Here is a 15,440-nt window from a genome sequence, read left to right as displayed (position 1 = left end):
ATAAAAATAAGTCCCCGTTTAAGGGTTTACACCATTTTATCATCATTGCAACAAAGTTGTCAAACTGGCTAGAACTACACAAAAGGGTTTGTAACAATTTTATCACAAAATTACCAAGCCTATTGTTTACATCTTGTGGTAATACTTTTGAAACGAAGTATTTTAACATTTATGGATTGGCCACATTCACTTCCCTTGTAAGTGCCTCACTGTAACTCAATTGTTTTTGGGGGTTTTTTTACGAAAAGGAGGGACAAGTCAAAATAATTTTTTGTGGTAATCAACATCATGCCATATGTCATTACCTGAAATATTCCTTTTAGGATGGGAATTTGAGTTTGCTAAAATGCTGAACTATTTGGCAAATGTAACAATGCAGGATTCATGACATTTTAAAATAATAAAATTATTCTCTGCATTTTGTCAAAAGCTAAACAGTCATGTGCACAAAATTGTGCACATCATGTAAGCTGGCAAGAATGCTGGTAACTTTCCGTGCAGTGCAAACTCTGGGTAACGGGCAAAAGTCTATGATTTTGCTTAAAACCATTTGTGAACTCACCCCAATAAAAGAACACATTTGTAATGCATTTACATGACTTTATGCATTGTCTTAATATGCATAATCTGAGAGCACACAAGATATTTTCCAGTCATTGCTCTTTCAGGTGTTTGTGGTTTCATGATGTGATTTGTATGTGTTGTTTCTACATTTTGCTCGCACATTGTACAAACTGATTTGCAACCTCTGTTTTGGATGTAGGTAAAAAGAACAGCACATTTGGGAGACAGAGGTGATTAAAGGAAAGGAAAAAAAAAGTGTTTTGTAGTGTATTTTTAGCAGGGTGCCCCCACTAAAAGTCCTGTTTATCAGCTAATGTCCCAGGGTGGTGATGTGTTGCTAATCAGGTTAATGATGTGTTCAGGGCATATACCCCTTACCACGTCTACCAGCTGAAATTGTTACCAAATGGCTCTGAGAAAACTTGCTCTGCCACATATTAAGTCTGATGTTGACATCATTTAGCTTAGCAAAAATTAGCTGACCCAATGTTTTGAAACCAGATAATATGTGCAGTATGTTTTTCATTGTGCAGTCTGGTGTCCCTGCCATTTAAAAGGTGTTTATTTTGGGTCAAGGAGCATAGGTTAGCCCTAAAGGTTTGCCAATAAACATTCTTTGTCTTGTTAAATCAAGGAAACCCCTCTAAATAGACTTGGAAAAACAGTATAGCTCTCCAAAAACAACATCAAAAAAGGTTTTCTTTCTATATAAATTCCTTGGACATACAGGCACTGATATCCTGTTGAGTGTGGTTGTTTGCCACATGTTGTTTGAATGCTATTGTATGATTTTTGTATATTAACGTTGATCCTTTCAGCTGACATCAAAAAAGTGAAGGAACACTTTAGAAAAATATTTTTTACTGGAGTGATTCACAATGAATGTTTTCATGGTGCCCGTAAAGAGGCGTGACGCATTCTAATGTTTACGGGATTGTAGAACCTTTCAAGATGGCTGATGAATTTAGCAAGTGTCTTGTTTCTTGACTTAGCATTTTTGAAACTTTTTTTTTTTTTTTTTTTTTTGGTGTTTTTAAATACATCCTTTCGTCATAAAGCTGGCCTACCACAGAATTTTTTAATTATGACTATATATATCTCTCAACTGACCCTTCGCTAAGCCCTGCCTTACAAGCGCTTCTGACCAATCCTGTCTTGGCATCTGTTGCCCTGCTGCCATTTCTCTGACACACGGTTGCTATTTTCCAATGACAGCCTATGGGCGTAATGTGTTTGCAGTGCTTGAAGTGGAAGACAAAAAAGTGCAGATACTCTTTGTATATAAGGAGATATATATATATATATATACATACACACTCACCTAAAGGATTATTAGGAACACCATACTAATACTGTGTTTGACCCCCTTTCACCTTCAGAACTGCCTTAATTCTACGTGGCATTGATTCAACAAGGTGCTGAAAGCATTCTTTAGAAATGTTGGCCCATTTTGATAGGATAGCATCTTGCAGTTGATGGAGATTTGTGGGATGCACATCCAGGGCACGAAGCTCCCGTTCCACCACATCCCAAAGATGCTCTATTGGGTTGAGATCTGGTGACTGTGGGGGCCATTTTAGTACAGTGAACTCATTGTCATGTTCAAGAAACCAATTTGAAATGATTCGAGCTTTGTGACATGGTGCATTATCCTGCTGGAAGTAGCCATCAGAGGATGGGTACATGGTGGCCATAAAGGGATGGACATGGTCAGAAACAATGCTCGGGTAGGCTGTGGCATTTAAACGATGCCCAATTGGCACTAAGGGGCCTAAAGTGTGCCAAGAAAACATCCCCCACACCATTACACCACCACCACCAGCCTGCACAGTGGTAACAAGGCATGATGGATCCATGTGCTCATTCTCTTTACGCCAAATTCTGACTCTACCATCTGAATGTCTCAACAGAAATCGAGACTCATCAGACCAGGCAACATTTTTCCAGTCTTCAACTGTCCAATTTTGGTGAGCTCTTGCAAATTGTAGCCTCTTTTTCCTATTTGTAGTGGAGATGAGTGGTACCCGGTGGGGTCTTCTGCTGTTGTAGCCCATCCGCCTCAAGGTTGTGCGTGTTGTGGCTTCACAAATGCTTTGCTGCATACCTCGGTTGTAACGAGTGGTTATTTCAGGCAAAGTTGCTCTTCTATCAGTTTGAATCAGTCGGCCCATTCTCCTCTGACCTCTAGCATCAACAAGGCATTTACGCCCACAGGACTGCCGCATACTGGATGTTTTTCCCTTTTCACACCATTCTTTGTAAACCCTAGAAATGGTTGTGCGTGAAAATCCCAGTAACTGAGCAGATTGTGAAATACTCAGACCGGCCCGTCTGGCACCAACAACCATGCCACGCTCAAAATTGCTTAAATCACCTTTCTTTCCCATTCTGACATTCAGTTTGGAGTTCAGGAGATTGTCTTGACCAGGACCACACCCCTAAATGCATTGAAGCAACTGCCATGTGATTGGAGTCAGAATTTGGCTTAAACAGAATGAGAACATGGATCCATCATGCCTTCTTACCACAGTGCAGGCTGGTGGTGGTGGTGTAATGGTGTGGGGGATGTTTTCTTGGCACACTTTAGGCCCCTTAGTGCCAATTGGGCATCGTTTAAATGCCACGGCCTACCTGAGCATTGTTTCTGACCATGTCCATCCCTTTATGGCCACCATGTACCCATCCTCTGATGGCTACTTCCAGCAGGATAATGCACCATGTCACAAAGCTCAAATCATTTCAAATTGGTTTCTTGAACATGACAATGAGTTCACTGTACTAAAATGGCCCCCACAGTCACCAGATCTCAACCCAATAGAGCATCTTTGGGATGTGGTGGAACGGAGCTTCGTGCCCTGGATGTGCATCCCACAAATCTCCATCAACTGCAAGATGCTATCCTATCAATATTGGCCAACATTTCTAAAGAATGCTTTCAGCACCTTGTTGAATCAATGTCACGTAGAATTAAGGCAGTTCTGAAGGCGAAAGGGGGTCAAACACAGTATTAGTATGGTGTTCCTAATAATCCTTTAGGTGAGTGTATATGTGTGTGTGTGTATATATGTGTATGTATGTATGTATGTATATATATATATATATATATATATATATATATATATATATATATATATATATATACATACATACATACATACATACATACATAGTGTGTGTGTAAAACAGTTAGTTCCGGTCCTCAAATCTGATTGGACGAGAGACGTTCCATGAGCACCGATGGTCTGACAGCATCAGCACTTGGATGCTTCACTGTGTGTGTGTATCACTCCGCTTTAGTTTAGAACAGCACGGACACAAGTGTAAAAGCAGTGCATATCTGTTAGGAGTTACTGTCTTTATTTTTGAAATTACATATGTTAACCAGCACTTGATAATTTGTGTAATATGAGCCAGTTGGTGACGTAAAGTGAATCTGTTAGTCATTGTTTAGATAGAACAGCGCTCCATGATCACCTGTATTACCACTACATTACTTAAGCTAGGACATTGTTTTAAACGCTTTAAATGAACAATTTCAGGATTAAGGCTCATCGCAGCTGAGAGACACAACGGACTGTTTGATTACAGAACTCGAGGCACTTACCGAGTTTCCACATTGGAAACACGCTGTTTAAAATGGCGGAGGACATTGCTGTTTCTATAGTGAATGACTTGCACTGAGAAAGCTTACCTTCAGAACGCTGACAGCATCTCTGCTTGGGAGTGGCAACAGGTGATCGCACACGCTCCGTCTCTTTCTCTCTCTCTCTCTAACACACACATAGACACGCAAACACCCATCAATCCAAACAGTAAACGCCATGATGCTATTTCTGAAGTGAACTTTCAAACGCATCATTTGTTTTGAACCACCAATGGCATATTCTGATCAGTAGCGTAATAAAGTAGTTCCATGCACAAATGCATTTTTATGACATTTTTATTTACTTGTTCATTGAACTGTTGTACATAAACAATATCACACTCGTAACCATGCTATATGGCCCTACATCAGCACTGCTGTAATTACCTTGGCCTGTGGCTGAATCACAGCAGTGCTGATGTAGGGCCATATCGCACTTTTGCTCGTATGATATTAAATAATGTATGTATACTCCACTGTGCGTCGTGACCGCATTACCACCTTGGGTGTGCATTATTTTTAAACTATTCAACGGTCCGTCATCAATTATTCCGCTTATACCATGGTTACCACACCTTATAACATATTAGTTAGTATTTAGTGCGTTTGTTCATGTGTGAGAGTTCGCATTTGACGGGTGGAAAGCGAGAAACTCAGAAAATGAGAGCGATTAACTCTGTGATTACCTTTTTTGTTGCAGCTCTCGTCAGAAGTAACATCGCTTCACAATCTGTATATTCCTGTTATAACTTAAATTTTTTCATCCTTATACTGAGATGCAGGAGAGTGATCTGATATGTCAACTCTGGTTTTTCTCTCAAGTATGTCTGGTTCTCAAGTGTGTGCGTTACGGGTATAATGTGAGTCCTCGAGTGTTTTCCCACAGATATCTCCGATAATATAGAACCTGTTGTATTGTCCAAGTGCTTGCTTTAATACAGCTCAAGACTTCGTTGCTAATTTGAAAACATCATGTTAGAACCAGCAACGGAGGCTTGTGGTGCTTGTAGTGCGGTGTTTTACACTATACAGCTATGTGATCTGATTAGCGCGAAATATATTGAAAATTAAGTTATTTAAAAAAAATTGCGACTGAAATCTTTGTGTGTTCGGCGCGTGCGTGTGTGTGTAAGTGCGGAGGAGACGAGGGAGCGCGAGGGCTCATTTTAACGAAATTGAAATAAATGTTGGATATTTTAGACATTGTTTCAGGTTCTTAACCGATTTACTTGAACCAATGACTTGTTGTTATTTTGTCTTGGTAGCTTGTAGGGCTCTTTGAAATAACTGAAATAATTTGGTAAAGTGATATGGAACCGTTATGTGGTCAAGATATGGAGCTACTTTATAGCCGTGCGTTTGCTTAAAAAATAAATGCACACCCTAGAATGTCTGTGAACCAATCAGAATCAAGCATCCAAAAGACCCGTGGTATAAGTACATTTAATTTGTGTCTGTGTGTGTACAGTGCATTCAGAAAGTATTCACAGCACTTCACTTTTTCTACATTTTGTTATGTAACAGCCTTATTCCAAAATTGATTAAATTATTTTCATAAAAATTCTACAAACAATACCCCATAATGACAATGTGACAGAAGTTTGTTTGAAATCTTTGGAAATTTATTAAAAATTAAAAACGAAAAAAATCACAAACATTGCCATGACACTCCAGATTGAGCTCAGGTGCATCCTGTTTCCACTGATCATCCTTGATGTTTATATAACTTCATTGAATTTACCACAGGTGAATTCACAGTTGACTGGACATGATTTGGAAAGGCACACACCCCTCTATATAAGGTCCCACAGTTAACAGTGTATGTCAGTGCACAAACCAAGCCATGAAGTCTGAGGAATTGTCTGTAGACCTCCGAGACAGGATTGTATCAAGTCACAGATCTGGGGAAGTGTACAGAAACATTTCTGCAGCATTGAATGTCCCCATGAGCACAGTGGCCTCCATCTATAAATGGAAGAATTTTGGAACCACCAGGACTCTAACTAGAGCTGGCAGCCTGGCCAAACTGAGCGATCGGGGGAGAAGGGCCTTAGTCAGGGAGATGACCAAGAACGTGATGGTCACTCTGACAGAGCTCCAGTGTTTCTCTGTGGAGAGAGGAGAACATTCCAGAAGAACAACCATCTCTGCAGCACTCCACCAATGGGCACATGACTGCCAACCTGGAGTTTGCCAAAAGGCACCTGAAGGACACTCAGACCATGAGAACCAAAATTCTCTGGTCTGATGAAACAAACATTTCAAACAAACATGGCCTGAATGGCAAGCATCATGTCTGGAGGAAACCAGGCACCACTCATCACCTGGCCAGTACCATCCCTACAGTGAAGCATGGTGGTGGCAGCATCATGCTGTGGGGATGTTTTTCAGCGGCAGGAACTGGGAGACTAGTCAGGATCGAGGGAAAGATGAATGCAGCAATGCACAGAGACATCCTTGATGACAACCTGCTCCAGACCACTCTGGACCTCAGACTGGGTTGAAGGTTCATCTTACAACAGGAAAACGACCCTAAGCACACAGCCAAGATAACAAAGGAGTTGCTACGGGACAACTCTGTGAATGTCCTTGAGTGGCCCAGACTTGAACCAGATTGAGCATCTCTGGAGAGATCTGTAAATGGCTGTGGACCGATGCTCCCAATCCAACCTGATGGAGCTTGAGAGGTCCTGCAAAGACGAATGGGAGAAACTGCCCAAAAATAGGTGTGCCAAGCTTGTAGCATCATACACAAAATGACTTAAGGCTGTAATTGGTGCCAAAGGTGCTTCAACAAAGTCTTGAGCAAAGGATGTGAATACATGTGATTTTTTTTTTTTTTTTTGTTTTGTTTTTTTTTTTTTTTTTTCTTCTTTTTAATAAATTAGCAAAGATTTCAAACAAACTTCTTTCACACTGTCATTATGGGGTATTGTTTGTAGAATTTTTAGGAAAATTGTGAATTTAATCAATTTTGGAATCAAAATGTGGGAAAAGTGAAGCACTGTGAATACTTTCCGGATGCACTTGGTGTGTGTGTGTATGTGTGTATATATATTTATAATGTGTATCAAACTCCACTTATGGACCTCTTTGTGCATACCGCCACCTATTATTCTCCCGAGGAGAATTTATTTGAATATAGGTCTTAAATATTGATCTGTTTCTCACCCACATTTATCATAGTGCCTATGAAAATATAGCTTAAACTACTGGAGTCTTATTGCTATATTATTTGTGCTGCCATCATGTGCATTTTGGAGCTTCAAAATGTTGGTACCCATTCACTTGCATTGTGAGGACCTACAGAGCTCAGATAGTCTTCTAAAAATCTTCATATGTGTTCTGTTGAAGTAAGTCATACACACCTGGGATGGCATGAGGGTGAGTAAATGATGAGAACATTTAAATTTTCGTGTGAAATATCTCTTTAAAGTCGAAAGTGCAAGATATTTGTCTATAAAACTTTGCAATTCCAACTTTGTCTTTCACAGTTGTAACTTTATTGATCCCATTTCAGAGATATAAAGTCAAAAAAACCTTGGCATTTTGACTCTTGCGTGATGAAAAAAATTTCATAATTTTGAGAAATAAAGTAGCAATTACAAGATATATAAAGTAGCAATTGAAAGAAATTAAATACATTTAAAGAGATTTCAACTTAAAATAGCCTTACTTTATTTCTGTTTATCTTATGAGGGACAATATTTCATGGCAGTTTAAGACCAAATAAGCCACTGTAGTGGTCAGACTTACTGTGACGGAGTTAGAATGATGTAGTTTTGGGTACTTTTCTGTAGAATTTTAATCCAGAGTTGGCTTTTGAAATTATTAAAAAAAAGTTTTGATACATTATAATATTTTTTTTGCTTGATAAAGTACATTACATTAGAACCTAAGTTAATAAATGTCATAGATTAGTTTAAGTAATGCAGGATCTACTGCCGACATGTTATCTGACTATGGTACATCTCCAGATGAAAAGGTGACCATGTATTATGTCTAAAATGACTTTCCTCAGACAAAGACGTAAAACTATATTCCACTGTTTATGGCAGTCAGTCAGCAGCGAAGGACTGTTTATGCTGGAGTCTGCCCCATGTTAATGTTTTTCTACAGATGGGTATCTCACAGTTTGCTTTGCTGGATGCTGTCAGTTTATTTGACATTGCTTCAATGCATCTCCACTTAATCCTATAAAATGAGGTCATGCGTTCCGTTGACAAGTTGTCAGGTGAAAGGATGGAGGAAAAAGGAGCTTGTAAAGGAACAGACAATCAGAATTGCAGAACAGACTTTCAGGTTGATACTAAAAAATTTTTATTGCAGTGAGACGACACCAGTGAGCTCATTTAGATTGTCATTTGTAACTAGTTTGTCCCAAAACAATCAATTCTGTGATCCAAAAACACTTTCTATTAGTTATGCTTTTATAATATAACCACAATTACAGTTGAATCGATTCATCATTGATTTCTGGATAAATTGGTCATAAAATTTGATTTGATCTTCAAATGAGTCAAATAGAGACAAACACAGAAAGAATGAGAAATGTGATCAATAAATACATGAAAATGTTGCACTGTGAGAAATTTGATTAAGCAGACTGTGTTTGTCAATTTTTTTGACCTAATTGAAGATCAGATCAGTTTTATGACAATTAATGCAGAAAACTTTGGTAAATTCAAGGGTTCACATTCTTTTTCCTGCTCCTGTATTGAACTGAAAAAATTCAGAAAATAAAATGGTAACACTTTACAATAAGGTTCTAATCTTTAAAATAATAGTTCACAGAAAAAAGGAAACGATCTTATCATTTGCTCACCCTCGTGCCGTCTCAGATATGTATGACTTCAGCAAAATCCAAGCGAACACAAACAAGGATTTTTAGAAAAATATCTCTGCTCTAGTTAATACAGTGCAAAGTGAATGAAGATTGTTCATTTATAAAAGTTGTTAATATTGTGTTCACAAACATATGCAATTGTAGAAATGTTAGATTTTACTACATCATCTTACATTTCCAATCTCTTGCGCTTTCTTGGCCATATCAAATTGTTCTGTCTCTCATTTCTCCTGCTTGCCCACTGGCAGATTTATCAAGGACTTTTGTCCAAGTGTGGTTCACGTTACGGTCAGTGTGGTCAGCGTGGACACTCAGACAGAAAGAAACTGATCACATACCCTTTACAGTGTCAGCTGAAGCTTGATCTGTGCAAACCTATCTGCGTCAATGCAAACTAATGACCATCCAGCCTGCACTCTGATGAAATACTTTGTTCCCCTGCTAGTCATCATTACCTTTGCCTGACACAGTAAACATTCCCAGATTTAATGAGTGGATGTTTCTAGATCTTACTTTTCCTGTAAATGACAATCTTGATTTATAGGGCCTGGTAAAACACTTGGGGTTTTAAGCTATGTTTCTACTAGTGTATTTTCTTGACAGGTAAATCAGTGACATGTGTCTAATGTTGAATGTCTAGTAGTGTAGCATTATGAAAGCCAATGTTCCTGTACTGAAACCTCTTATGCAAGTGTATAAGATGCAGTAGATCAGCCATATTGTCTTAATTTGTCTGGCACAGTTTATGCTATATACAAACATCAGTGATACTTCAAATAGTGCTTTGTTGTATAGGTATGTAGAGGTTCTGAGGGTTGGAGGAAGTGGGAGCTGGCATCGCAGTCCACGTGAGTGTTCTATATATTTTCTCAGGCTTTTTACTCAAAATATGCTTTTCAACAAGAACTTCAGTTTGCACACATCAGCTTCAATGATAACAGTCAACATAAACATAAACATGTGGTCCAAGCAGAGGATGAAGGCCCGCCCCAGCAGGTAATAACGGAGGGTTAGGATGGCCCATTTGATGACCAGACACACTTTCTCGATCATGATGTACTTGGTCTTCCTCAAAGAGAGCTTATAACAACACGGGCCACTCCACCCCCTCCACCTCCTGCAAGAGCATGGCCCCAACCACCTCTCTGATGCATCTGTCTACAAAATGTTGTGTCGAGAGAAGTTGAGAGCATGTAAAAGCGTCCTGCCAAAGAGTCCATATTTCACTCTCGCGAAAGCCTGTTGGCATGCTTCCTTCCACTGGACCGGATCTGGAACCCCTATTTAGTGAGAAGTCAAGGGGCTGGTGACATCAGTGAAACCAGGCAGAAACCTTTGGTAGTAGCCTTTGGTCCTTTTTTGTCTTGGGCCTTGAGCAGGCACTATCACTGCAGTCTTATCAACTTGGGGCCATACCTGCCCATGTCCCAAGTGGAAGCCCAGATACCATACTTCCACCAATCCAATTGCACACATTTTTCAGGGTTTACCTTGAGCCCCGCCCACCTCTGCGACCTCAGGACAACTCTTAGATGCTGCATATGCCACTGCCAATCGTTAGAGTAAATAAAATTGTCTAAAAAGGCAGCGGTGTACACCGCGTGCAGCCAGGGAATCTTCTCCATGAGATGCTGGAATGTGGCGGGAGCCCTGAATAAACTGAACGGAAGAGTGATGAATTGGTGTAAACCGAATGGTGTGGAATCATAGTTTTTTCTTGGGATAATGGAGTTAAGGGGATCTGCCAGTACTACTTTGTTAAATCCAGTGTCGAATAAAATTGAGCTTCACCCAACCGATCGAGCAGTTTGTTAATTAGGGGCATTGGGTATGTGTCAAGATTAGACACTGCATTGGCTTTACGAAAATCTTGAACTTCCCCTCTGGACCGGCTCCACCCTTTCTGGAACTACCATTGCCATGGACACAGGGACAGCCTCTCTCCATAATTTAAGGAGGTTGAGGTGGTAAATTTGATGTGCTCTGCCTCTATCCGTTCGTTTGACCTCATAATCGAGATTCACATCTCGCTGTGTGACCTCAAAGGGTCCTTGCCACTTGCCAAATAATTTAGAGCTCGAAGTGGGCAGTAATACAAGGACTTTGTCTCCTGGTGCAAATTCCCTTAGTTGGGCACCTCTATTATAGAGCTGGCTTTGTCTCTTGAGCTTGGAGCAAATATCCATGTGACAACCAACCCAGCGTGTGTAGCTTTGCTCGAAGATCAAGGACATAATGAATTTCATTTTTGCTTTGGGAAGGTCCCCACTCCTATGTCTCCCATATGACGTCAAGCACCCCACGGGGATGACGTCCATACAGGAGCTCGAAGGGGAAAAACCCCTTGGAGGATTCCGGGACCTCCCTGACTGCAAAATAATAGGGGTTCCAGCCATTTATCCCAGTTTTGTAGCGTCCTCGCGCATGAACTTACGAATCATATAATTTAGGGTTTGATTAAATTCTTTGACCAGCATATCAGTTTGTGGGTGATAAATGCTGATGCAAATCAATTTAATTCCTAGCAATTCCTAAAGTTTGCAATGTGTACGTTACAAATGGCGCTCTTGGGGTGGCCAGTGGATTAACCAACTGACATTCGCGGCATGCCGCACACTATCAGCGAACATCCCCGCGAATGCCCAGCCAATAAAAGTGGCCCATTGACCAGTGCAGTGTCTTGGATAGGATTATGGTGAGCCACCAGGAAAATGTTTCCTGACTGCTCTTCGGGAATAATATCTGGGTTGTACTTTCATGGGTTTGAGTGTCATGCGTAATACACCCGTCCCTAATAATAATAAAATATGTATATGTGAGTGCGACGTTAGGCTGGAGCTGCTGGTCATCGATCACACTGTCAAAGGCGTGCTTAAGGGTTTCGTCACGTGACTGCTCTAGAGGGAAATCCCCCTCTGGGAATTCCCTAAGGGCGGGAATGCTAGTGGATTCCCTGTCTTCTGCATCACTGATGCTGAGCAGCCACAGGCGGCCCCGGTTCCCCAGCCATGACGTCACACACAGAGATTTCGGTTTACAGGGCCTATCCACACACATAACTTTTAATAATCTTTTAAACCCCAGCCATTTGGTCCCCAAAATCAGTGGATTGATGAGACAGGAATTAACCGTGGCTTCCACTTATGCGTTTTCCCTGGGAATTGAATTATGGCTGTCACTACCGGATACTCATAAGCATCACCATCCACACATCTCACCATCATCTTGTGTTTTGCACCCAAAGCTCCATCATGAACCAAGCTGTGGTGAATCGGGGTTTGATTACAGCCAGAATCCACCAGGGTTTGGTATGTACTGTATGCCACTTTATTCTTATCGGTACACTGTACGTCCCGGCTTGATCCGTGTCGGGGACCCAGTCCCATATGCCCACCTCCATTACTGGACATGGTCTATGCCGTGTCCAGGCTCCCTGCAACTCCAACAGACCGACCCAGGCTTTCCGGCTGCACTCGTGGTAGCAGAGACATCATCCTGGGAGAGGGATGGAGGGTCCTGCGGATATTGCAACCCACAGAAGCGGAGCACCGGTTTGGATGGAAAAACAGGAGCTGGTACATGAGCTGGGCCTCCCCAGAAAGCAACGGGAGCAGGTGGAGTGCCCATTGTTTTCGTTGCCAGTCGGATTGTCCTGGGGCCCCATCTTCATGAGCACAAGGTGCGGCTTCATTGCTGCTTCTGGGGCCGTGACAGAGGACCCGACTTGAGCTAACCAGCTTCATTAGGCCTGCCAATTCTCAGCCTGTGCCTGAAGCAGTTCTTGGATGCAGTGCTCCTGGGTGAGGAGAGCTTGATGGTGAGTCTCCTGGATGCTACCCAAGGTGTGGATGACTTAGCCCAGTGGTGAGGTGTCCATGGCAGCCAGTCTTCTTCCCAAATCCCCGGTTTCAGCAATAGTGTAGAGGTTCTGAGGGTTGGAGGAAAGAAGGAAGGAGCCGACGTTGCAGTCCACGTCAGTGTTCTTTTTATTCTCAGGGGTTTTAACTCAAATTATTCTTTTCAGCAAGAACTTCAGTTAATGCGCATCAGATTCTAAACTCAGTAGATGCACAAATAGAAACTGCTTTTCAGTGTTCAGCTCCAGACTCTCTCTCGGTCTGGCATTCCGCCGGCCTTTTAAAGCCTATCTCTGCCATCACTGAAATGACACACAGGTGTTTAGTGTCAGTAATCACCAGGTGATGGCTCTTACTGCTTTCTGTCTCCCTACTGAAAAACACACAACCACGTTCCCATCTCCACAAGGTATGCTATTTCTTTTCTAAGCAATCTGATTTCAGATTTTTGCCTGAAAGAGTGTGGGAGTTTTTTGTTCATCTGACAAATGAACAGGGATTTGCACAGGCATGTACCACTTATATTTTATTTTCAGAAAATGTGAAAAATCTAGTTTAAAGATCAATCCCTTTCCTTTTCTTTGAGCCCTGCCAGTAGAGGATTTAGGGTTTAACCAAACATGGCAGGATGGTTCTGAATTGGACAGAGAGAGAGAAAAAAAGAAAAGTTGCCAACATTTCTGAGTAGCACTACATATCCTTCTTAAAATATCTATCAGTGTGTGATGAGGATGAGATTAGTAGTGAAAAGTTGTACTGTTACCTTATTTGTCCACATATATTAAGTATATCTTGAAGGAAGCTATTCCAAATTATTGAAAATATTTTAAATTATGGAAACCATTTCCAAAAGAAAAAATCAGATGTGAAGCTAATCATGTAGGCTTACTATTCTTTTGTGTTATGTGGTTCTGCTTCTAATCAGTGTTATGCCTTCCTTATTCAAGCATTGGCCTCATGCTGTCACGAACCCCGCTCCCTCGCTCCGCCCCTTCGAGCTTCCACGCTCGTTCCGCCCCCTCGAGCTCCCACACTCGTTCCGCCCCCTCGAGCTTGCACGCTCTTTTTGCTCGCTCGAGCCCTCACGCCCACTTTGCTCCTACTCGCTCACATGCTCGTAGGCAATCTCTCTTCCTCGAGTTTCTCACGCGTTTCCAATCCCCCAGAACATTATGACCACCTGCACTCGCGTCATCTGCACTCCTGCACATTAGTTTCACCTGCACTCGTCTCATCACCTGTCATGGTTTACACCTGCACTTGCCCCTATATATATCACTACCCTTTCGTCTCACGGTTGTTGGTTATTGTATTTAGTTTCCCGTGTCTTTGCCCCCCGCTAGTCTCGTCTAGTTTTGATCTCCTCTCGTTTACCCCTTAGCTTGCCAGCTCCTCTTGTTCCCCTGTCTTTTGCTCCCACTAGTTCCGTCTCGCTGATTCTGAATTCCCCGGCTTCGACCTCTCGCTCCCCTTGACTACTCTTCACTGGATTTGCCCCTTGATTTGTACTTTTGCCTGCCTGCAATAAAACGCAGTTTGACTTACATTGTGACTGTCTCTTCTTGTGCGGGTTACAGAATAACCAACCTCACTGAAGACAGTCACAATGCGTCGCGCTGAGGATTCGCGCAGCTCACTAGAGCGGAGGAACACATCACATTCAGCGCGAGGAGCTACGGTGTGGAAACTTGACCAAGCGCTTGCGGCCCAGGGGCAGCAGGTATGTTCTATGTCTGAAATTTTTCACCCTGTTTCACCTGTGTCTGCCCCTGAGCCCATTGATGCTTTCCACGCATCCGTGGCGCCGTATGCTCTCCATCCCGGAGAGGTTTTATGGCTCATCGGACGCGAACCAAGGGTTTTCCGTGCAAGGCAGTGGTTATGTAACTCATAACCCCGTCCTTGACATTATGGAGCCAGCGGCCCGACTCTTGGGTTTGCGCCAGGGGAGCCAACCCTTGGAGGCTTATATTATGGGTTTTTATGCCCTGGCGTACCAGGTTAATTTTGATGAGGTGGCTCTGAAAGACATTTTTCAATTTGGACTGAATGAGCCAGCCTCATCATTCATGCCTGGTGGTCGCTGCTCTCTCAACCTGGCTCAGTTTATTGACCTCGCCCTACTGTACGCTGGTTCCTCGTTTACTGTGGGGGAGGCAGAAACTGAACCAGCGTTCCATACCACGGCCCCTGTCTTGAAGCCTACCACGGCCCCGTCTTGAAGCCTACCACGGCCCCGTCTTGAAGCCTGACACGGCCCTAGCCCGAAGCCTTACGGCCCTAGCCCGAAGCCTGTCACGGCCCTAGTCCCGAAGCCTGACACGGCCCCAGTCCCGAGGTCTGTCACGGCCCCAGTCCCGAAGCCTGACACGGCCCCAGCCCCGAGGCCTGTCACGGCCCCAGTCCCGAAGCCTGTCACGGCCCCAGTCCCGAAGCCTGTCACGGCCCCAGTCCCGAAGCCTGTCACGGCCCCAGTCTTGAAGCCTGGCACGGCCAGCTAGTCAACGCCCATGCCTGGCACGGCCAGCTA

The sequence above is a fragment of the Xyrauchen texanus genome, chromosome 23, assembly GCF_025860055.1.
Source record: "Xyrauchen texanus isolate HMW12.3.18 chromosome 23, RBS_HiC_50CHRs, whole genome shotgun sequence".
NCBI classification, from domain to species: Eukaryota; Metazoa; Chordata; class Actinopteri; order Cypriniformes; family Catostomidae; genus Xyrauchen; species Xyrauchen texanus.
The sequence above is the reverse complement of the archived record's forward strand: the minus strand, read 5'-3'. Positions refer to the sequence as shown.